Below are 24,704 nucleotides of genomic sequence, written 5' to 3'. Positions count from 1 at the left end.
TTCTTCCTTGGGCATAAGCCAGGTTCTACAATAAGGTTACCAGATTTTTTTCAATGAATCCAGGGACACTTTTCAACTTCCTACTAAATAGATGGATTTTGTCAGGGGACTGATTTGTAAATCCGGGAACTGTCCCCAGGAAACAGGGATGTCTGGTAACCTTATTCTACAATATTATCTGCATTGATGCTAAGATGGTTGAACAAAGAATTTTAGACCTTAAGAAAACAATATAATTAGTTTCTAATTGAGGCGACATTTTCCAGCAGTGGTACTCTCAATGCTCAGGCTTTTTTCTACTAACTTCCAGGACTGTTTTATTTTCTGAAGTATCTCTTTTGTTAGCCAATTGATGGCTTAAATTTGAAGATGGGAGTGTCACCTCAGTTTTGCTGTCAATGATGTTTTCAGAGGTTTGTAACAGGTAATTTCATATTAGCACTGCAATCTTATTTCAAGAACCTTTTAAGAGTTCACAAATACTGTAATGGAGTAGTAAGGTTACACAGTCATCATTTGAACACTTCTCCTGTAGTGCAGTTCTCCAGCCAAGTAAGGAGTACAAAAATGCATACATTGGGGTAAAGTGTCCATAGAAATTGATATATTAGTGAAAGCAACATACAAAAATGCTTCAGATTAGGGGGACTTGGTTTCAGATATGGGTATATTAGGCAAAACTGCACACTAAAAGCTGTATATTAGGAGACATTGCACTAAAATGCTGGTGGAATTTGATGAGGACTTTAAAAACCAACAACACAAAGTTACGTGGAAATGTGGAATACTGAACTTGAGAATGGAAAAAGGGGAAATAGCTAAATCGAAATCTGCGCATTTGCCTATCACTATCTGTGGCTAGGAGTACTTATGCCCAACGTAGGCTGGTTACAGATGTTCCTACACCAGGATAGCCTGGCCCTACTGAGGCACTGGTCTTCAGGTGAGGGATTGGGACCCATTAGTGGGTCACAGCCTGATCCAAGCTGGGTTGCAACAGTAATACTACCACCATGCAAAGATTTGGTAAAAAAAAACAAGAAATGGGTTCCCAAATGCATGTGTGAGCTAAAAGTGGGTTCTGAGTCTGGAAAGGCTGAAGGAACTTGCTCTAATGAGCTTCCATCTGGACTACTGCAATGATCACTATGTGGGGCTGCCCTTGAAGATAGCCTGAAAGCTGCAGTTAGTTAGTGCATAACTCAGCTGCCAGTCCTGAAAGACTGCACCAGCTACTAGTGAGTTACTAGGACCAATTCAAAAACACATACAAAAATGTGTAAAATATAAAATATAGCAGCACTAAGGAAAACAAAATCACGGAAAACGCAGCAGAAATCACTGTTAAAATGCCTTCTGGAATAAAAAATAAATAGCTGTTTTAGAACAGGAAAGGAGGGAGCTTGTTGGACTTTTCCAAGTTACACCAAAATCTAGAAAGGCCATCAAGTGCAGCAATGACTTCATGAACAATGATGGGCTTATTTTGCTGATCTTCTTTGTTAAAATTTACTTCTTCAGATAAAATATGTACAGAGGAGCTGACACAGTCAAAGTTTGGAAAGACAACTCCTCTATATGGGTCTTATCAGAAAGAGATGTAGGATGTGTCTTACCAATTCTCCTGAGGAAGATGGGTGAAACATGCCAGAGATTGTTTAATAACTGCAGCACCTTATTGGTATTTGAAAAAGTAGAACAGTGATATCTTTCTGTCAAAGATAAAGGTGTCAAGAAAAACCGTGCTTCACCTCTGTACATTTACATCAAACAAACTTTGATGAAACAATCACTGAGATGGCTAGAGCACCGGTAGAGGAAAATTCATTCTGAATTGGACCGGACACGGGTTAGAGCTCAATGTTGAACCTACCTAGCAAAAGCGATGGCAAAGAGGAACTTCTTCACTGCCTCTATTGCATCTGCAGAAAATAGCAGCAGGGGACTCTTTCAGGTGGTTCGCAATCTAATGGAACCACCGTTGCCATCGGGGCCTGTTGAGGACCCCAAGGTCTCCTGCAATGATTTTGGAAAGTTTTTTGCAGATAAAGTCGTTCAGATTCGGAAAGAGGTAGACTCCATCGTGGGAGCTGGGCCAGGGTGGGAGAGTGCCAGAGTCCTTTCTAGTCAAGTTGCGTGGGATCAGTTTCAATCTGTTGCCTCCAAGGATGTGGACAGGCTATTTGGACGAATAAAACTGACCACCTGTCTCCTTGATCCTTGCCCATCCTGGCTCATAAAAGGAAGCCAGGAAGATCTGGTGATGGGCTCTGTGGGGTGGTAAATGCCTCCTTCTGTGAGGGAGCCTCCTCAAACCTGCTTAAAGGAGTGGTTATTAAACCGCTTCTTAAAAAAACATCTTTGGACCCGATAGTTGGCCGATATGGCCAACTATCACCCAGTCTCAAATCTTCCAGTCTTCGGCAAGGTGATTGAGTGGGTGGTCGCTGAACAACTCCAGGCATGCCTGGAGGATGCGGATCATTTGGATCCCTTCCAATCAGGATTCAGGCCTTAGCATGGGACTGAAACTACCTTGGTCATGCTGGTTGATTATCTTCGGTAGGCTAGGGACAAAGGTGAAAGCTGTGTCCTGCTGGATTTGACACCATTGATCATGACATCCTTCTGGACCAGGCTTCCTCAACCTCAGCCCTCCAGATGTTTTTGGCCTACAACTCCCATGATCCCTAGCTAGCAGGACCAGTGGTCAGGGATGATGTAGTCTCAAAACATCTGGAGGGCTGAGGTTGAGGAAGCCTGTTCTGTACCATCTAGAGGAGTTGGGAGCTGGGGGCACTGTTATACAGTGGTTCCACTCATTTCTCCTGGGCTGTGTCCAAAAAGTGATGTCGGGGGATGAGTGTTCAGACCCTCAGGGCTCTGTCCTCTCCCCAATGCTTTTCAGCATTTATATGAAGCCACTGGAAGAGATCATAAGGGGGTTTGGAATGGGTGTTCACCAGTATGCAGATGAGACCCAGCTCTACCTCTCCTTCAAATCGGAACCAGTGAAGGCAGTGAAGGTCCTGTGTGAGTGTCTGGAGGCAGTTGGAGGATGGATGGTGGCTAATAGATTGAGGCTGAATCCTGACAAGGCAGAAGTACTGTTTCTGGGGTACAGGGGACGGGCAGGTGTCGAGTACTTCCTGGTCCTGAATGGGGCAACTGTGGCCCTGAAGGAGCAGGTGCGCAGCCTGGGAGTCATTTTGGACTCACAGCTGTCCATGGAGGCACAGGTCAGTTCTGTGCCCGGGGCAGCGGTCTACCAGCTCCACCTGGTATGCCGACTGAGACCCTACCTGCCCACGAACTGTCTCACCAGAGTGGTGCATGCTCTGGTTATCTCCCGCTTGGACTACTGCAATGAGTTCTATGTGGGGCTAACTTTGCAGGTGACTCGCAAACTACAACTAATCCAGAATGCGGCAGCTAGACTGGTGACTGGGAGTGGCCACCAGGACCATATAATACCAGTCCTATAGGATCTTCATTGGCTCCCAGAGCATTTCTGAGCACAATTCAAAGTATTGGTGCTCACCTTTAAAGCCATAAATGGCTTTGGTCCAATATACCTGAAGAAGCGTCTCCACCCCCATCATTCAGCTCAGACACTGGGGTCCTCCACCAAGGGTCCTCTGCTTGTTCCCTCACTGCGAGAAGCTAAGTTACATGGCCTTCTCAGTAGTTTCGCCCTCCCTGTGAAGCACCCTCCCTTCAGATGCCAAGGAGATAAAGAACTATACAACTTCTAGAAGACATCTGAAGCAAGATCTGTATCAGGAAGTTTTTAATGTTTGATGCTTTATTATGTTTTCTTTATTCTGTAAGCCTCCCAGAGCAGCTGGGGAAACCCAGGCAGATGGGCAGGGTATAAATAATAAAACGATGATGATGGTGTACTGGCCCCTATCCTGTTAGAGAACAATTTTTTTTTACCACCTTTCTGGATCCAGAGTGTGGTGTTTCATCTGCTGTGCCTTAAAAAAAAAAAGCAGGTCTCATAGGATTGCCAAGGGACATGCCACAATCATTTGAGTGTTTCATTTGATTAGGACCATTTTATGAGATGAGCCAGTGACACTGCCAAGGCTAATTTCCCCCATTAACGTTCATTTTGGCAGCTGATGGATGTTCGAAAAGAATAACTGCTGCGATCGATGCTTCCATGCTGAATCTCTGGAGCTATCTACACAGGAACTACTGAATTTTCCAAAGAACCAGCATTTGTTTGAAATGGGATTCTTTCTCTATTTCCGCAATAATCAATATTGCACTGTATCCCCTGCAGGAATGGCGTGATTTCATGCTACTTAGCAATGTTTAATGTGGGTGGTTCATGAGAAGTGGATGGTGCTTTTCAGGTCATTGGGATATTCTGCGCATGTGCTTTTTCTCTTGGGTTGATACACCTGCACACATGTGTAGAAGATTTGTGGGAATTATCACTGAAGTCTCTTTCATGCGTATGTTCTTCTTTCTCAAAGTCGATGCATGTACAACTGGGCACATGACTAGCGATTTTCTCCCTATGCAGGTTTTTTTTGGTCTTGTTTGCTGCTTTGAACATTCATCATGGGTCCTATGGAGATTGCTCCGACAGCAGCAAAGACAAGCTTTGACTCCTGCAAACACTGTGCTCATATCTTGATCTTCAAGTATCAGGTATTGCAGACACCTGTCAAAAACCCATTAGCTAATGAAGAGACATCAGAAGCACCACCAGATCTCCACGGTTTCTCATGCTTTCTATGATACCATGGTGGCTCATATCTAATCTCAGCGATATGCTAGACACCCAAAATGCCTTAAGTGATATTTGTATTGTATATTGTCAGTAGGGTTGGATATCCAGCCAGTGTTTTTGTCAGCCTAATTTCATACCAGTGTCTACTGCTGTTCAGCATTCTTGGTTTGCTGCTATATAAACCCTTTCTTACTCTTTGGTACAGTCCTCCAATCTGCTCCAGGACTAATTCTGATGTATTTATTTGCAGCTATGGGCCACTTTCCCCACTTACTCCCATGAATAAAAAGCTCTGCATACATTTCATCGGAATGTGTCATTTATTCTTGTTCAAGGGTAACTGGTCCCATGAATGGGATTTTGGATTCCTGCTGGACCCAACTCATGGTACTGCCTCTGAACAAGTCACATGAAAGACTTGTTCTGGTGTAACATTGCCACGTGTGTGCATCCAAGGGAATTATTCCAAAAGGCATCCAGTGAATGCAGAATGTTGCACTTGAAATGGTTCCCAGACTCTGATTTTGGCTCAACCTTCAAGCCCTTTCAATAGGCAGTGGGCTGTTTGTGTTTTTGACCATTGATGTTTCTGGCAACCCAGATCCTGTTGAGACTAATTGACTGGGCTCCGATCCTGTGAAGATCCCAACCAGCTGATATAGAGATTGAGAGAGCATGCCCAGAGGCTTTACATAGTTTTCTGTTAACCTATACTGGAACTAATCCTGCCCCAGATCTCCCCATGAGCTTCTCATTGCTGAGAACTCAATAGCCGATAGCTGATTTCAGGATCTGTAACACAAACTAGTTTTTTAAAGGGCTTGGAGCATTCTATTGCACAGGAATCATAGATGATTCATCGAGGAAGTGACTTTTCTAAATACTGTTTTAGCCTCGTATTTGAAGCAGGACTAAGTTCCAAGAAAACAGTCAATTTCTTTTTTCCTTCATGCTTACACTTTCCCGGTAGTTTTTCACGGCAAAACGGACAGATGTCTCTAGAAGGGTATGGTGAAGGGTGATTCAGGATTTCAAAAGCAGAGCAGAGTTGAGTGCAAACAAAACCTTTGAAATGCATGAGTTGCACTTAAGAGTCACACAGCTTTGGACAAACATGGGTGTGTAGTGAAGAAAAAGTCACCATTATGCCTTTGAGGAGGAATCATTCTTAGAATTCTGTGAGATAAATATCCTCCCATAGCAGAGGGGGAGCTGCTTCCCTAGGGTTCTATATACAATAATTTCTTACAGATCCCACACAACCACTATATGTGTACGATGATTGGGGAGGCCTGGGGATGCAGTAACTGCAAGCTCAGAAACCAGTCTACTTCAACAGACTCATTTGCCAACATTTCCCCTGAAATTTGTAGGGAATTTCCCCACTAAAATGGGACCTGCTATGTAAGTACAGAAATGTCACCGAAGGAGGGAGAAAACAGCAGCAGTCACAGATAAAAGCAGTTAAGACAGAGGATGCCCAGATTTTCTTGGGTCTCGCTTGTTTTTTACGGCAGCAAAAAGAAATCACCCGCAAGGCTCCAGATGCATCAAAGTCTGAAACATCACAGCACAAGCTACAAATGCATCATGTGAGCTACATAAGTGATGGAAAGTGTCTAAATTGGGGGGGGGCAGTCTTTGAACTTATTCCTTTCAACAAAATACTGTGAAATTAAGGTTGGCCACACAGCAAGGCTGTCTCACACAAAATTGTTTAGGCCCACTTATGACTAAGAGCAGATGTCAAGACAGTGTGAAGTGGTGCACTATTTGAAAATGTGTATAAATTGTGGTGCTTCACTAATAATCAGTGGCTGAGATCATAGCACTGCTTTGAGGAAGTTTGTTGTTGATGTTTTGTATTACTGGACTGTGGTTAATGGAAGCTCTTTCCTTTGCCCAGGAAGCCAATAGTGATGAATTACGAGAACTGGAAAATGCAAATAAGAGTAATCTCCATTCTGAATCAAGCCGATCAGAATTAGACTGTTATGTACTGAGTTGAATAGGATCCAAAATGCAGCAGTCTGATTGGTCCTAGAACAATAGGATCCAGAATGCAGCAGTCTGATTGGTCCTAGAACAATAGGAACCAAAATGCAGCAGTCTGATTGGTCCTAGAACAATAGGATCCAGAATGCAGCAGTCTGATTCGTCCACAGGAGCCACTCAATCCAGCTCCAGGTGGAAGTGAATCCACAACCTGATTGGCCTACAGGAGAATCCGGGAATTAGCCAATCACGTGCAGCCCATTGTGTAAATAATGTATATAAAGCAGATATTTTGTGGGAACATTCATTCCTCCTCACCACTATGAGCTGAATAAAGAGGATGAAATCCACTCTCGACTCCAAGTATATTTCATAGACTAATGATAATTTCAAAGTCATCTACCACATGCATGTTTAGAAACTAAGAAAAGCCCTCCGGGATCCAACCAAAGCCCTGATCTATTTCAGTGACTTGGGTTTCCCCCAGTGGCCAAACAGATGCCTCTGGAGAAGCACACAAGCAGGCATCACACAAACACGGTTTCCCCCCCCCCCCCAGCAACTTGTATTCAGCCTAGTGCTGCTTCTGAACCTGAAAGCTGCATACTGCTGTAACAACCAGCAACAGTCTTATCATCCACTAATTTGTCGAATCTGCTTTTAAATCCATTTATGCTTAGTGGCCATTGCCACAATGTGTACTTCTTTTATAGGTAGGCTGACCTATCTAAAGAATTAACTTCTAGGTGGAATTCAGTGCAGCACTATGTGGGTTACAATAGGGCTTCCCCCCCACAGCACAGCACACCCTCTAAACTTGTTCTGGGTCCTTCCCCCCCCCCCCCACAATCTTACAGACAAGATTTAGAGGTGAGGTGCAGCAGGAGGAGAGGGAGTAAAGTTCCATTGCATGAGCAGATCTTATTCTGTGAACACAGTTGAGTCCCACCCTCTGTCTCCCAAAGATAATCCAGGCAGCCCTGTGGTTTATTGGGAAATGACAGAAAACAGAAAAATATGACATAGTCCACAGACGGCCAATGTGGTACTCTCCAGACAGGCAACAACTGCCATCAGCTGAGCCTCTTGGGCTTGCTGATTGGAAGGTTGGCGGTTCGAATCCCGGTGACGGGGTGAGCTCCCGTTGCTCTGTCCCAGCTCCTGCCAACCTAGCAGTTCGAAATCATACCAGTGCAAGTAGATAAATAGGTGCCACTGCGGCAGGAAGATAGATGGCGTTTCCGTGCGCTCTGGCCTCCATCCTGGTGTTCTGTTGTGGCAGAAGCAGTTTAGTCATGCTGGCCACAAGACCTGGAAAGCTGTCTGTGAACAAACACCGGCTCCCTTGGCTTGAAGCAAGATGAGCGTCGCACCTCATAGTTGGCTTTGACTGGACTTAACCGTCCAGGGGTCCTTTACCTACCTTTTACCTTACAACTGCCATCAGCTCCAGCTGGCATGGCCAACCGAGAGGGATGATGCAAGCTGAAGTACAGAAACATCTGGAGAGCACCATGTTGGCTACCCCAAGACCAGGGTTGGCCTACCCATGAAGCAAGGTGAGGACATGGCCTGAGGCAGCAGGGCCTGAGCAGCCCCCTCCTATCCATCTGCACCACCTCCTCCTCTGCGGTCACACCCTGACACTGCCCTGCCCCCACCTCCTCCTCCGTGGGTGATCTGCTTATGTGCCACAGGTGGTGGTGAAATGGCAGTGGGCCTCAAGCAGCAAAATGTCCCAGGCCGCCCCCATCAAACATAGTCGGTTCTAACAAAGGTCGTAATTGAGAGTACACATTAAATGCAATGGCTTTAGAGAGCCACATACACACACCTTCCCAATTGGATGAAGCAGTTGGGGAGACATATACTGTGGTTCTCCTAGGTGTCTGGAGTAAAAATTAAAGTCTGTGCAATCCTAAACAACCTTACATAGAAGTAAGTTCTATGCTGTGGCCTCCAGTCTGTAAAACCTCCTACTATACTAAATTTGTGAGTTACTGTTAGAAATGAATGAGAACAATTTGAGAACAGCATCAAAGCTCATGGTCAGCTCAAAGTATTCCTATATTTAAATTAAATCCAATAAGGAAAAATGAGCAATGCCTACATTCCCACCCACCCACCCACCTCAACTACAGGGGAAAAAATGAAATCCTAGTGTTGTGCGAGGGCGTTTCTTGCCCTAGACTGCCAAACTTTTCAACACTAATTAGGCAAAACTATCTGAGGAAGAAACTGAGATGTGTGCGGCATCTTGCTGCCGATACCAATGTTGTCCCTGAACGCACCAGGCCTGCACCTTGAATCATCCTTGGTGACTGTAGCAGGTGGCTGTCGAATTTCAGCTGGAATTCAATTTGGAAACAATGGCCCCCTGATCCTAATTAACTCGTTTCCTCTTGGCGCTTTACGAGATGGGGCAGTCAGATATTAAAAGAGACACATTAACCAGACTGGGCCTGGCACGTGTCCTGCATCTCCCCACCCTCATGTGTCTGTTCACACACGTCACGTTATTATAGCCACATCAGTGCTGCTCTCCTCGCTCCAGTTAATGCTTTATGGCCTACTTCGGCGCTCCCTGGCAACAGTATCCATAACCTGAAGGGAACTGCCGGAGAAATGAATCACATTCCCTCTTCTCCCTTTCTTACCTCCTCGCCACCCTGCTCTGTGTCAGTTTGCTGAGGGCTTCCTTCAGATAATGAGCCCATGAGTTGGTTGGATGAATCATAGAACCTGCACTAACCAGCTCGCCTTGGCAGGCGCTTTGGCTTTCCACTTTTAGAAAGGCAGTTTAATGTTTGATCAGGCCGTAGAAAGGATTAGGCTTTAACTCTGTGCCTTTTAAATAATAATAATAAAAAAAATATTGAACCAGAAAATATTTTTAACCTGAGGGAAGATTCCCATAAAAAGCACTTCAACTATTTTCCCATGGAATGATCACTTCCAGACACACACTGCCTCAGGCCACATCCTCCCTGTGCATTTAAAGTATTATACCACCCCAACTGTCATGGCTTCCTTCAAAGGGTTCTGGGAAGTGCGGTTGTTAAGGGTGATGAGTTTTGTTAGGAGTCCCCTATTCCCCTCACAGAGCTATAATTCCCAGAGTTGCTGGGGAAGAGGGCTTGATTGTTGGTTTATGTTTGTGTTGGTTGAATCACTGTTATTAAAGTGAGCCAAACAAGCTTTCCTTGTAATGTGAATTCAAATTTATTGCTTATAATGAGGTTTGGGAACTTGTGCCCCCCCCCCCCCGGTGTCTCAACTCCAACTCCCATCAGCCCCAGCCAGCATGGTCAATAGTAAGGGAAGATGGGAGGTGCAGTCCCTCAACATCTGGAGGGGGGGCATGCTGACAAAGAACTATAATTCATCAAAATAAAGCATGGGAGATAGGCATTACTGTATATAATGAATGACATGAGTAAGAACACAAATTAATTAAGCACAGTTCAATAAAAAACAAATTAATTGAAAGCTGGAAGTCAACTAAGCTCAATCAGTTACAAATCTGCATTTAAAATTCTATTATACCAGATTTGGTTTTATAAGTAACTGTTCATCATAACAAATAAAACACACAAAAATAAACATGAAGTTACCAAGCTTCTCCAGTGCAGTCTTTTATATTGGCTATATAAAATTGGATCATACCTTGACTAGTGCCAATATAAAGCGAGCAATTCTTCTCTGTATCTTGATATCCTTATTTGAAAATCAAAAAAGAAGAAAAAGGGAAGTTATGCATTTGTGAAATTCAATTGCTATCAAGTCTTTCCCCCTCGTCCTTCATTTGCTTAAGTCCCATTTTGTAAACCCTGCCATTTTGCTATTTCATTGTACTCTGGCACTGCTGCGATTTCTCCAAATTCCAAGCAACAATCGAAGATTGACTGTGGCAACACACAACACCGAGCTCCCTTAAAAAGATGCAGCTTGTGCAAAACATGGCAACTGCATCCTTACTGGGCTTCACCAGCTGCGCTGCCTGCCTGCTGACTTCTGTACCCAGCCTCTGCCTCAGTGGAGGCTGGTTTTTTTGGGTGAAAAATATATCACCAGCTAAATATCACAATATACTGATATATCATGTTGTCTGAAATAAGGATGGAGCTATGCAAAGGGTGCTGTGGTCTAAACCACTGAGCCTCTTGGGCTTGCCACTTGGAAGGTCAGCAATTCAAATCCCCTGACAGGGTGAGCTCCCGTTGCTCGGTCCCAGCTCCTGCCAACCTAGCAGTTTGAAAGCATGCCAGTGGAAGTAGATAAATAGGTACAGCTGTGGCGGGAAGGTAAATGGCATTTCTGTGCACTCTGGCACTTGTCACAGTCCTCCGTGTGCCAGTAGCGGTTTAGTCATGCTGGCTACATGACCCAGAAAGCTGTCTTTGGACACATGCCGGCTCCCTCGGCCTAAAGTGAGATGAGTGCCACAACCCCATAGTCGCCTTTGACTGGACTTAGCCATTCAGGGGTCCTTTACCTTTTCTTTATTGGCTGGCTTCACAGGTTTCCCCACATTGTGATTTTTCCACAGCACACAAACACAGACGCATGCGTGCGCACAAACACATAATGATTTGCAATATATCGCCAGGTCAAAAATTATGAACCCGATATCAGGATATGGCCTTTGAACTGGTTTTGGATGATATATTGATATATCGCCCAGCCCTAATCACTGCCTCCTTTGGTAGTGAGTTCCAACAATGTGCTGTGTGAATAACCTGTTCTGAGAAGCTGCCTATCAGCTTTATCCTCCTTGGTCTTGCCCTTGAAGAACATAGCACCAAAGGGGGCAACATTAGAATTTGTTGCTCTGCTTCCATTTATTGTTTGCCTCTGCCCACCAGCCCCAATGGGCACAGCCACCACTGCCAAAGTAGCACCATAAGGGCTTCTCGCCTCCACCTGACCTGCTGCTTATTAACAGCTGAAGTCCAAATCTTTGCCCAGGAAGTATCTGCCTCTATGAGGGTGAAGACAGAGAGCAGAAACTTCCCGGTGGGGGAATTTCCTCTCAGGAGAGACCTGTCAGAGCCCCGCCTGGCAAGTGTTTAGAATTTAAAAAAAGAAATACACCATGCTTGTTTGTTTGGACATTTTTACCTCACTCTCCGAAGAGTTCTCACAGATGCTAAAAACCAGAATTAGATAAACCAGGTTTAAATATATATATAAAGAGCATGAAAAGCCGAAGGGCAACAAAATAGAAGCTAAACAAGTTGAAACCAGAGCTGAGCAGGGATAAAACACCTGTTGACACTTGCTGCCCTCATACTAACTTTCTCACAACACACCCGGTGGACCCTTTATCAGGGACACAAGGGAGTGCGGACTGTATCAGTTGCTTCTGGTATGTATTGGGTCCCATCATGCAGGGAGGGGGGGGGCAGAACAGCTGGCCTAGTGGACACACCTTTGTTTGTCTGCATAAAGGCTGAGAAAACCCACATTCTCCAAACTAGTCCTGGAACAGACATTGGAATTAAAATGTCATGGAGACAGTCAAAATGTATGAACCAGCTGTGCATTTTTGGAGCCATCTGCGAGGGTGGCAAAGATAGAAAGGCAGGCTGGTAATTGCCAAAGCAAAGCTTTCTGTTGAAAGGGTACAGGCACTATTTCCACATTTTATTGCCTCTGTATTTTTCCAAGGAAAATTGTGTTTCTAGAGTAAACTAGTTTGCCAGTCATTTATCTATTATTGATTTATTATTTCTATTGGTTAATCATCACTCTGTCATATGGTTCTTGAGCATGGCCTGCTATGGAAAGGTGAAATACACATGAACGATGCTGATGATGTGCAATGAAAGTTTAATAAAACCTGATAAGATAAAAGCAATGCAAAGAAAAAACAAATAAATCTAATGGTACCCATATCCATCTTTTCATGTGGAGAGTAGCTTTGTCCAGAAAAGCAACTTATATATTTCCTTGCTGCTTTCCTCCATTTTAGTTTCTTCTTTAAAAGCATGTTTTACAACTGGATAGAATCAGGCATGAGTCATCATCAAACAGTTGCTCCACCTTACAGTTAAGATAAGGCACTAAACACCAGCATGGCATGGTACAAAATAAGCAGGGGGGCAGATCAATATTCATTTGTATCTCGTTTCAAACAATAACTCAATTCAGTTACACACCAGATGGCAGACCACTAACTTCGGGCCCACATTTTATCCGAGGGGGGTGTTGCCACTGCTTCAACAAAAACAAAAAACTAGGTCTTTTATTTATGTCATTAGCCCTTGAGTTTCTGAGCCTTTCAAAATGAATAGCAGATGCAGGGGAACCCCAACTGCAGCTTCAACTCCTTACCCCCACTGTGGTCCTGCCCTTGCTACTCACCAATAATGGATGTTGTGGCAGGGTGGCACTATTCACCTGACTGCCTGGCAGGTAGGTCACTGGGAAGGCGAGAGGGAGTTCAGCGCGGTGCAAACGCACAAGCAGGATCATTGGATTGTCTCCACCAGGGGTTTGCACTGCCATGACTTCCCTGCTACCTTGTCTCTCCCTTCCTTCTTCTGGGTAAGCAACGAGGACTCAGCTGCCAGGAGGTCAGGTGAGCAACGCCATCCCTGGCCATCTGCTGCTGCTCTTCACAATGGGGAGAAAGCTTCCGTCGGCATCAAAGACCAACAGGTTACTTTGTAAATTTACCATCCAGGCAAAGAAGCTTAGCTCTGCTTATATTGGATGGATCTAGCAGCTACCAGCATAAGAAGGCATCTCTCTCCATTCCACCCTCTATTTGTAACATGCAGCAATGCTTCCGTTCTGCTGCAGTTCATCTTCCACCAAAAACTACATCATCTCAGAGTCCACGAAGGGTTTATGTAATTAATTGTATACATTACATAAATTATGCTGTTGTTGCACTATTCCACCCCATTCATTTCATTTTAATGCAGAGGAAACACAATGCACAGAATAATCAATTACTTACCATTAGCAGACTGAAAGCAACGACAACAGCAAATGCTGATTGTATTCACTGAATTGATTTACATACTGGACATGGGATGAATCAGCAAATGCCAGCAATTTCCACTCCGATTTCCATTTTTGGTAGAATTCTCCAACATTCCTACTAGCAGCTAAAGCGAGTAAAATTTATCTTGCAAAGCAGAGCATGCCTGCAGAAGTCTACTTACCAGAGCCAGAGGTGAGCTCTTTGGGAGCTGAGGTTTAGCAAAGTGTGTCTTAATTAACCTTCAAATGAGCGGATGTCTTGTGAGGATCTTTGATTTTCTCTAGGCCCTCAAGCACTTTAAAGCTACTCCAATTGACTTGAAAATGCTCTGCAGAGCGCTGAAAAAAATGGTCAATAATAATGGGCAACCAGACAGAGGAACCCAGGGGGGCAGAAGAGCTCAACAGAGCTCAGCTGTGTGGCGAATCCACTGCCATGTTCAACGTCCTGTTGCTTCCTGTCATTTTTTGTGACACAGCACAGCAGCCAGAATTGTCCCTCTCTCTGGAGAATGCAATGGCTTAGGGCCTGCAGATTTAAGAATGGGCCTGCTAAGCCCTTCCCCCATAAGGCCCTGTTTCAGGACCCTGTGCCAGCACTAGAGCCCACACTAAAATACTAACCCCTTCCAGCCCCAAGGATGGGGGAGGGAGTTAGGACTGCAGCCTTCACAAAACTTTCAGGCCCCTGCACATGAAAACGTCCTCCTTTTATGTCATTTTGTCACGTAAACACATACCCCGTGACAAGAAGGCATTTCTAAACAAGCAGTGAGTAGTTGTTTGGGTATGAATGCATGCCATTTGTATTTGAGTTGCACAACTGCAGTCAACATGAATGGCATGTCAAGTGTGAAGTGCCGCTAAGCAGAACCACAACTTAAGATTTCAAATTCCAAAGGAGGCACCAAGTGCAGCTCTCCTTCAAGAGGTCAAAGAGACTTCTATCACATACAAAAGCTAGGCTTCTGGTACAACACTGACCTCCTGAACCGTTGCTTGGAGATTTCTGGTGGTTCTTTCCCATTGTGGCAATGGGCATAATTTGGTTAAGGCCAGATAATTATCATCTCGGAGTATTGGGTTTTAAGCCTTGAGATATAAAGGTCTCAGGCTCGTTTTATCCAGTTTAAAAATGTATCTGGTTCAGCCATTTTTCTGTTCACCATACATTTAATGTTTCTGCTCTCTCTTTGGACACTAGGATGAGGTACTGACAAAGCGAAGCCTGGTGGCAGAACTTTGCTGTGGATGCAGATGTACTAATTGTCATTACACGCCATAACTGTTATTTACTCCTACATGAGCATCCCTTCGTATTGCCAGACGTGATTTTCTTGTCCAAATAGCATATTATAGGAATACATCTCAGACTGGATGTGTTCTTTTTTTGCAGCCTTTTGTTTCCCTCCCATGTTGGCACCGCGGTAGCTGTTTTGTTGTATTTTAAAAAGAAAGAAAGAAAGAAAGAAAGAAAGAAAGAAAGAAAGAAAGAAATCACACTAAAGTGACATGTCTGAAATATTTATAGCGCCAGCTGAAGTTCCAATTTGGATCCTACAAGGTTGTGTGGGAGAACATTTCCTAACAAAGTTGCACTGAAGCAATTTGCAGCTCTGGCAAAGCATCAAAAATGAGCACTTTGTGGCAGAAGCAGCAGCATTAAAGAAGCCATAGAAATCTGTGTATCAGATGTTTGTTAACAGCATGCTGCTTTAAAGGGTTGCCGCCTCCCCTCTTTTTATGCTTCCTACGTTTACATATTTCTTGATCCCTCCAATTGGCAGCTTGGATGAGAAGGAGGGAAACCCTCAACACTGCTTTGCATTGTTTTCATATGCCTTAAAAAGAACCACATCAAGGCTGGATTCACAGGCAGCTTCAGATTTTTTCCCCTTTTTTCCAGGAAACTTACAGCTGGGCTTTGTGTGTGCTGTGTGGAAGTGCAGAATGTGACACTGAGCAAAGCTATCATCTTCGTGGGGATCTCATCTTTGGTGTTTTAAAAAGGCGGGCTTCTAGTTCTTATGGCTGTGGGCAATTCTCCTGCAATCTCCGAAGACAGAAAGGTGGTTGGACAAGACAGTGGGGCTTCAGTGTGTTACCTGCCTCCTCATGCAAAGGTGGGGAACCTGCCCTCCTGATCTCGCTGGAAGCCAGCTCCCAGACAGCTTGGTTAGGAATGATAGCAGTTGGAGTCTACCAACCCCTCATCGCTAGCAGAAGTCATATATTTATGCAGGTGTATAATTTCTACAGGCCACAAACCCAGCCTTTTCTCATTCAGGATACAAACTGAACTTAAACAGAATCTCCGATATTATTATTTTTGTTGGCATCCATCTGCCTCAAGAGGCAATGGGTTGTGCCTCTGGGAAGGAAGCCAAACCACCATGTTAGCAGTAGTGAAGTGATCTCCCTGGGGTGCAAGCATGGGCCGTGTATATGGAGGTCCTGGGCTCCCCAAATGACAAGACACCCCCCCAGCCTTGCTGATGTGGCCTAAAGGAAAGCAGAGCAATGTGTTTGGCACCAGCTTGGCTGCAGGAGTTGCTGGAAGGGGGCATACAAATCACCATCCAATAGTCTTAGGGCCTCCACTTCGGATTTGTGTAGGGTTTAATCCTTAGCCTTTTCTTCTCCCAAAGATATCCCACAAGGCAGCGGAGGTTTAGGATCAGAGTTTTCTTCCCAGGTTGGCAAGCCCCATCTGCCTCTCACTTCCCTCTACAGCATGTGCAGAAACCACCTTCTTGACCATTGGACCCAATATTGGTATTGTCTGCTCAATCTGCCGGAGCCTGTCTAGACATGGAGGGAAAGTCCCTAACTCACTGAGGATCTGAGATATTATTATTATTATTAGTGCTAGTAGTAGTAGTGATGGACACCTACACTAGCTCTGCATTATCATTATCATTATTATTATTTATATACTGCCCTATACCCAGGGGTCTCAGGGCAGTTCACAGAATAAAATCAAGATATAAAACCACAAAATACATAATAAAAATGAAAACAACAGCCCAGTAGCTCCCTCCCCACTAAAAACACATTTTAAAAGGGCATAGGATGTCAATAAATCAACCAAAGGCCTGGTTAAAAAGGAACATTTTTGCCTGGTGCCTAAAGGTGTATAATGAAGGCGCCAAGTGAACCTCCCTGGGGAGCGCATTCCATAGAAGGGGAGCCATCAAGGGATTGTCTGCAATCGAACTCGTGACATCATTTTATGAAGTGGTCGGTCTGAGATTACCATGAGCAGGATATATAGGATTTCGCGCAAAGGCTATTCACAGGGCTTCTTGGATGCAAGGATTTGCACTGATTCTGCTCTGGGAATACCATGGTCAGAGTGAGTTGTGACTCCTGCTCCCTCATCATCCCAAGCTCACCTGTAAATCTGGAAAGAAAACTTTTCTTCAAAGATGCCAAAAAAGGCGCATACTGTTTTCTTCCTTGAGAGGCTGAGCCTGCACAACAAAAGAAATGCACAAGCCCCTTAGTAACCTGCCCACTTTACAATGAGTATGGTCTAGAGTTGGGATGAGCAAATTTCATTTTCTATCTGTTTCTCACTCTCCCAATCTTACATTCAGTTCTTCATATTTCCATATCAGTTTACTTCTTTTTTAAGGGCCTCGTTAAAATTCACCAGCCTTTTAGTGTGATGTCCTCCCAATTACACTTTTTTTTTTTGCATGGTTTGCCTCATACACATTTTTGCAAGGCAATTGCCCTTCATGTAATGCATTTTTATGTGTTATTTTCACTAATATATGCATTTTTATGCATATGTAACCCCATACATGCATTTTCCCACACATTACTTGTACAGTGGTACCTCAGTTTAAGAAAAGCCCGGTTTAAAACAGATCTGGTTTACAAACTCTGCAAAGCCAGAAATAGTCTTGATTTGAGAACTTTACCTCGGTCTATGAATGGAAGCTGAATGGTGGAAGGACGCCGGCAGTAGGAGGCCTCATTAGGGAAAGCACACCTCGGTTTAAGAATGGCTTTGGTTTAAGAATGGAGGCACCAAGGTACCACTGTATTGGAAAACCGCATTGCAAAATTCCGGGAAGTGCAAATGTAAAAGGATGGCTGTGTTTCTGTCCGTGTTTTGTTTTGAAAAGTGCAGATTTGGTAGGTTCGTCTTTAAATGAGAACTGAACTGAATCCCTCACATCCCTTTTCCAGAGTATGAGCAGTCTGTGTGATACACATCTGCTGGATAACTGATGTATGTAAATAAACTCTGCAAAGTGTGTACAGTAGATCGTGTACAGTAGATTGCTAGGACCTGCTCAACACATTTTGGCACCTGAGGCAAACCATGGCATCCACCACCCCTCTCCAGGAAAGAAACAGTGAGTGAAGATCTACATCAGGAACAAAGGGGGAATAAAGATCCACATCAGCATCTGCTGCCCCTGTGGATCCTGCCACCTGAGGCAGTCTCCTCACCTTGCCTCATGGGTGGGCCGGCCCTGCTGATTGCCGTGTGAAGTGTGAAAAGCGAAACCATGTCTATGAAGAAAAACTTGCAACCCCGCTGATTCTAATAAGAACCTGGGCTTCTGTGTAATGTTTCCTGAAAGAGCTTATTGTCTTGCTAAATCAATGATCATGATTAAAGAATGTCAGAACATATGAGAAGTCCACACAAATTTCCAGGTATTATGTCCCATCTACATAACATAAATTGTGTGTTAATTTAATGTTTCAGTTCCTCTGACTCAAATCAGTGTTAATCGCATGACTCAGGGACACACGGTGCTGGCAGCAGACCAAACTTCAAATTATGGTTTCCTTCTTTAAAAAGAGGAAGCTGTAGCTGTTTCGGTTTCCTTCAGTAGTACCACAATGTGCCTGATAGAATCACAACTATTGGCTCGGTCCCTCTCACCTCAGGCTCACTTCAGACAAGGGTTCTTCTCATGTTGTGCTCGAAGAGAGCTAATTTTGTGTTCAGCAGCAGCAATGCTGCGAGAGATGAAGGAGCTTGCCTGCCTCCTGCTAGTTCCTTTCCTGGTCCTTCTGCTCAGTCTCTTTCCCCACCTGCTAGAGTGGCCACTTGCGTTTCACCGAAAAGGAAAGCAAAAGGGACTCCAATTTGCATAAAAGGTACATGCGTTAATCTTATGTGTAGACGCCATGATAGAAATACAGTGCATCTCAACTCCAGCTGCAGTGAGTCTTCACCACTTATCTGGACAGCAGGGGGCAGCGAGGTCAGAGCTGCATGGGCAAACCAGGAGAGGCAATTTGGTGCCCTGCTGGGGTGCCGCCATAGCATAGGAGCCAACTCCTAGGAGCTGAGGTCCCTTCGGGCCCCTATAAAGTATTTGAGAGGGCTGCCCCCCCAAAGTTGATGGACATTGCCATTCAAATGGTGTATGTGTGCCATATCATGTGATCGATTATGTGGGTTGGGGCTTATCTATACCCCCCCAATATTTTATTCAAGTTGGCACCCCTGCACCACAGCTTTAACCTCATTGCCACCTTGTCCTGCCACCTCACTATCCCAGAAAGTGGTAGTAACCCCAGTGTTGCTCTGCAGCATGGCCCTAACACCCTGGATAGCTGCTCCTGCTTTGGGTGCTTTCAATTCCTGCATTGCAGGGGGTTGGACTAGATGACTCTTGGGGTCCCTTCCAGCTCTACAATTCTATGATTCTATGAATCTAAAGTGCCCTGCCCTCCCTTCATGGTTCTTTATTTTTGAACCAGGCTGGGGCAGCTTTTTGAGTAGAGGACTCCTTCAAACAGAGGAGTGGCTTGCGCAAAGCGGGACATGTGGCCACCACATCACCTTCTGGGAGAGGCACTTCTTGTTATTTTATTTTTTTATATCCCAGCTTTCCTCCAAGGAGCTGGCGGTACATAGCTCTCCTTCCCATTCTATCTTCACAAAACCCTGTGAGGTAGATTAGGCTCAGAGGTGGTGGCTGGCCAAAGGTCACTCAGTGAGTTGCATGGCAGAGTGGGGATTTGAACCCAGGTCTCAGTCCAGCATTCAAACCACCACACTACACCACACTGGCTCTCCATGGGTCAGTGTGTCTGGCTGTTAACCAGAAGGTTGGTGGTCGAGCCCACCCAGAGACGGCTGTGGGCAGGATTCCTGCATTACAGGGGGTTGGGAAAGATGGTCCTCAGGTTCCCTTCCAACTAGGATTCCATGATATTTCTATCATAGATGGAGAGACTCCATCAGGCAAGGCCTCCTTCCACCTGCCTTGCCCCACCCTCTGGCCCTGGGTCTCCTCATAAGGATGCTGTTCCTGGAGGAAGAACTGTGATGGGAGAGACTCCATCAGGCAAGGCCTCCTTCCACCTGCCTTGCCCCACCCTCTGGCCCTGGGTCTCCTCATAAGGATGCTGTTCCTGGAGGAAGAACTGTGATGGGAGAGACTCCATCAGGCAAGGCCTCCTTCCACCTGCCTTGCCCCACCCTCTGGCCCTGGGTCTCCTCATAAGGATGCTGTTCCTGGAGGAAGAACTGTGATGGGAGAGACTCCATCAGGCAAGGCCTCCTTCCACCTGCCTTGCCCCACCCTCTGGCCCTGGGTCTCCTCATAAGGATGCTGTTCCTGGAGGAAGAACTGTGAGGGGAGAGACTCCATCAGGCAAGGCCTCTTTCCACCTGCCTTGCTCTACCCTCTGCTTCTTAATGTGTATTGTATTGTCTGATGTACTGTGGCATGCTGTTGTTTTATTGATTATAGTTTAGGTATTATTGTAACTGTTGAGTGGATTTCTGTTTAACTTTTATATGTTGATATTATTAATTTATACTATTCTAACGATTGTTGAATGTTACTTTTTGATGGAGGTTGCCTATTTTAAAGTTATGTTTTATTATCACATTTTTATATTGCATTAGATTGTTATAAGATGTACGTTTTTTGTTTCTTCAGCTTGTAAACCGCCTTGAGTATTGTAAGATAGAAAGGCGGTATACAAATTAAAATGATGATGATGATATATTTCCACCTTGCCACAGCAGGCAGAAAAGGGTGAGTACAAGTTCTGGGGAGAGTGCTGGCCGGAAGCAGAGCCTTGCTCTAGCTCTTGGGGCATGGCTGTGAAACTGAAAGGTAATGCAGTTCTCCAGGTTGCAACTGGTCAACCTTGATCCTACAGCTTCAGCAAGCGCCCTCCATGTATCTTCAGAGTGTGATTAGGATCATGAAGAAGCTAACCATGAAGACGCCATGCGATTCTCCAGCCCCCTCAGCTTGCAATCAAACAGAAAGAGATAATGGGGAAAGGAGTAACTTAGCATAAATGTTAACGAGCTGCTTCTCTGCCCAGGCGCATTTTAAAACAGGCCAATTATTTTACTCAAACATCTGAAGCTGTCGTGTAGCTTTTGATATAAGCCTTCCCTTTTATTTCTGAGTGGTGGAAAAGTGCTAAGCTAAATATTTCATTCTCCCTTAGTTCTTTTCCAAACAGCTGAAACATTTGGCCACAGCAATAGGGAGAAGCTGAGCATGCTTAAGTCCACGTGAAAAATCAATGGGGTAGATAGTGTACCATTAAGCACCTCAGTCCCATTCATTTCAAAATGATCGGTGTGGTTAGCTTTCTTTGGAAGGGTTTCCAGATACCCTTCTTTTAAGGGAGATGAGGGCTGCAACTTGTTCCAGGGCACATATTCATTTATTTGGAGATCAAGTCTACATTCTGTTCTCCTGTATATTGTATAACATCATGCCAATGGGTAGTTTAATAAGGGGGTGTTCTTTATTAGCAGAAAACTGCAGGACTGCTGGATTTCACAGAATAGCTAGAGATGGTCCAAGTGCTTCTTGTTTTGGGTTTCTTCTAGGCCTGCCTGGAGAGAGGCTGAAGGACCTTATCTTTGCTTTACAGAATAAAATTGTAGCGTGGGTGGGTTACATAAATGGCTTGTTTTCTCACCTTGTCAAGTCAACATCTTAAGAGTGGAGACTCACATGGTTTAACAGGCCACCTTCGGAGCAAATTGAGACAGTGGGCAGCCAGCATGGATGGGAGTCGAGTTTGCCTACCAGTTAAAATGGGCACTGCCACCTGTCCACTGCTGAAACGCTGCCTGGGGCCCCACCCAGGATGGCTCTGAGCAGTGCCGCTGCTGCAAATGATGAAAATACTGTGCAGTCATGGGGACGCGCATCATCAGCATTGGGTCAAGGGCCCCTGAAGTCTGGTGCCAGCCCTCACATTAGAGATTCTGGAGAGGTTATAAACTGGAATCCAGTTTTTCCATCCCATGTTTATTTTTATTATGTTGGTATTAGTTGGATAGGGATGCGGGTGGCGCTGCGGGTTAAACCACAGAGCCTAGGACTTGCCAATCAGAAGGTTGGCGGTTCGAATCCCCACGACGGGGTGAGCTCCCGTTGCTCGGTCCCTGCTCCTGCCAACCTAGCAGTTTGAAAGCACGTCAAAGTGCAAGTAGATAAATAGGTACCGCTCCAGCGGGAAACGGTGTTTCCGTGCACTGCTCTGGTTCGCCAGAAGCGGCTTAGTCATGCTGGCCACATGACCTGGAAGCTATACGCCGGCTTCCTCGGCCAATAAAGCGAGTTGAGCGCCGCAACTCCAGAGTAGGCCACAACTGGACCTAATGGTCGGGGTCCCTTTACCTTTACCTTTATTAGTTGGATGACTAATAAAGCTTTTCTGTACAAGCCCCAATGAAATGAAGGGAGGTTTTGCAGGAGAATTTCTTGCTGAATTAGATCCAATCCCCCACCCCCACCCTGGTAGAAATTAGTGAAAACTAGCATCTTTATAAGGGAAACGCTTTTAGATCCTGGATTTAATTTTCTTTGTCAAATTAGTTTCAATCAAAGGACATGAATGAAAAAATTCCCTGATGTTTCAATTCAGAGATTACACACACCCCACTGTTCCCCCCCCCCCACCAATTTTCCAATTTTCATTCCAGTTTTGAGATACAACAGTAATTTTATTTTTAGAGGCATTGTTGGTTACATTTAAATCTCGCACGCCACTTAACATTTACAAGCAACTGCATTGTTCCACGGCTGATATCAGCACCATCTGCAGTGCTAAAAATACAGCGCCTTCTCGGATATGTGATCAGAAGGAAGCCCGATACAAGGATCTGTCTTGTACTGAATAAGACCAATGAACCATTTAGTGAAGTAATATCTGCCTGTGCCAAACACAGTTCTACAGAGTCACAGGCAGATGATCTCCCTGTGCTTGAGATCTTGTAATCAGAGATTCCACAGTCCTCCTTTAAACTCAACTCTGCTGTACATGTCAACATTTTCAAAATAAAGCAAACCAGAAACACTGAGGCTTGTGTGGACACTGCTTGCACGGCGCAGTTGAGCTTTCCCGAAGCTGTCCCTTGAAGATTGCTCAGTCTTCCCAGTCCTCCGTCATCTGTAAATGGAGGAGTCATTTCCAACAGCTAAGAAAAGGCTCTGTTCTGCACCTAGATTGCTCATCTCCAGCCCATTGCCACCTGGATGGCCCATCTCCAACCTACTGCCATTTTGAGTCCTTGGATATTCTCCTGGCAACATGACTGTCTTGTGATTGCCAGCTGGGAGTCAAGTTCCCCCTGAGTCAGAACTCATACAGCCCTTATCCCTTGCATCTTGGCATTCAGGAATTCTCTCTCTCTCTCTCTCTCTCTCTCTCTCTCTCTCTCTCTCTCACACACACACACACACACACACACACTGCACCAACAAACCCGACCTCACACATGCTTAGTCAGTCAGTTCATGCTGTGTGTAAGAGTGGAGTCTGACAGAGAAAAGCAAGCTGCTTGGGTCTCCAGGGAGAGAGACAGGGAAGCTGGATGCTCTCTCTGCTTCCGCTTGCAAGTATTTGCTTCGAACCCCTAGAAATCACTCCTGTCTTGGGTTAAAGGGAACATACTTGGCTGACTAGGGTGACCTGCTTTACAGACTGCAGTCCTCTAGTTGAAGGGCTATCGGAAGGCAATCCTCTGTTTGAAGGGCCTCTCTATTTAAAGGGCTGTCCATCCAAGTTTGGTCTCAAGGCAAAGAACCACAAGAAAGGGAGCTGCCCAACAAGCTGCCAGTCAGTTATTAGTGCCTGGTCAACAGACTGAGCTGGCACAATGTCACACGGACAAAATCTTGCCTGCCGTGGTGAGATTTGTTGCATTTCGTATTTATATTATTTATAAGTTTCCAACTATGCGTACAAATTAGCATGTGCATGTTTTATGCAAATCTGTGTCCTCTTTCGCCCTCTTTCTTGATGATGCCTGACTTCATCTTTGGCAAGACGTAGACCTAACTTAGATTCTGCGCAGAAGTTATACTGAACATACGTAGCAGGTGGATGGGACCAGCAGGTAGAATTCCTCTTCAACTACCCAGTGCAGGCATTGGCAAACTCAGCCTCCAGATGTTTTGGGACTACAACACCCATCATCCCTAGCTTACAGGACCAGTGGTCAGGAACGATGGGAGCTGTAGTCCCAAAAATCTGGAGGGCTGAGTTTGCCTATGCCTGACCCAGTGCATGCATCCTTGTATCCTTTCACACATCAGGTGAAACTCTGGAAACAGTTGGGGTTGGCAGGCCCACGTTCCAGGTATCAGTAAGGCATCTGTTGGGGGGTGTTGAATGAACACGGCAACAGCCAGATGCTCTCATTGGTGTTAAGTCTGGAATGGCAGCATTATGAAAATGTGACTCATTGCTGGCATGTACGGCCAACGTCTGGTATGGGCAACAGTCTGTCTCATACTTCTTTGTATCCCCCCAGGTCAGATGATGGTATTTTTATATAACTAATTGTCATAGCAGAATTTCCATTTAAAAGGTGTGAGTCTGACTTCAGGACAAAAAACAACAACAAACCTGCACTGAAATCCATGAAATTACGCCAACGTAATACTGGCATTTGCTGAGACATGCTTCGGCAGTACAAACAAAATCTAGTTTCATGCTCTTT

Source organism: Podarcis gaigeae (genome assembly GCF_964106915.1).
Source record: "Podarcis gaigeae genome assembly, chromosome: 2".
NCBI classification, from domain to species: Eukaryota; Metazoa; Chordata; class Lepidosauria; order Squamata; family Lacertidae; genus Podarcis; species Podarcis gaigeae.
The sequence above is the reverse complement of the archived record's forward strand: the minus strand, read 5'-3'. Positions refer to the sequence as shown.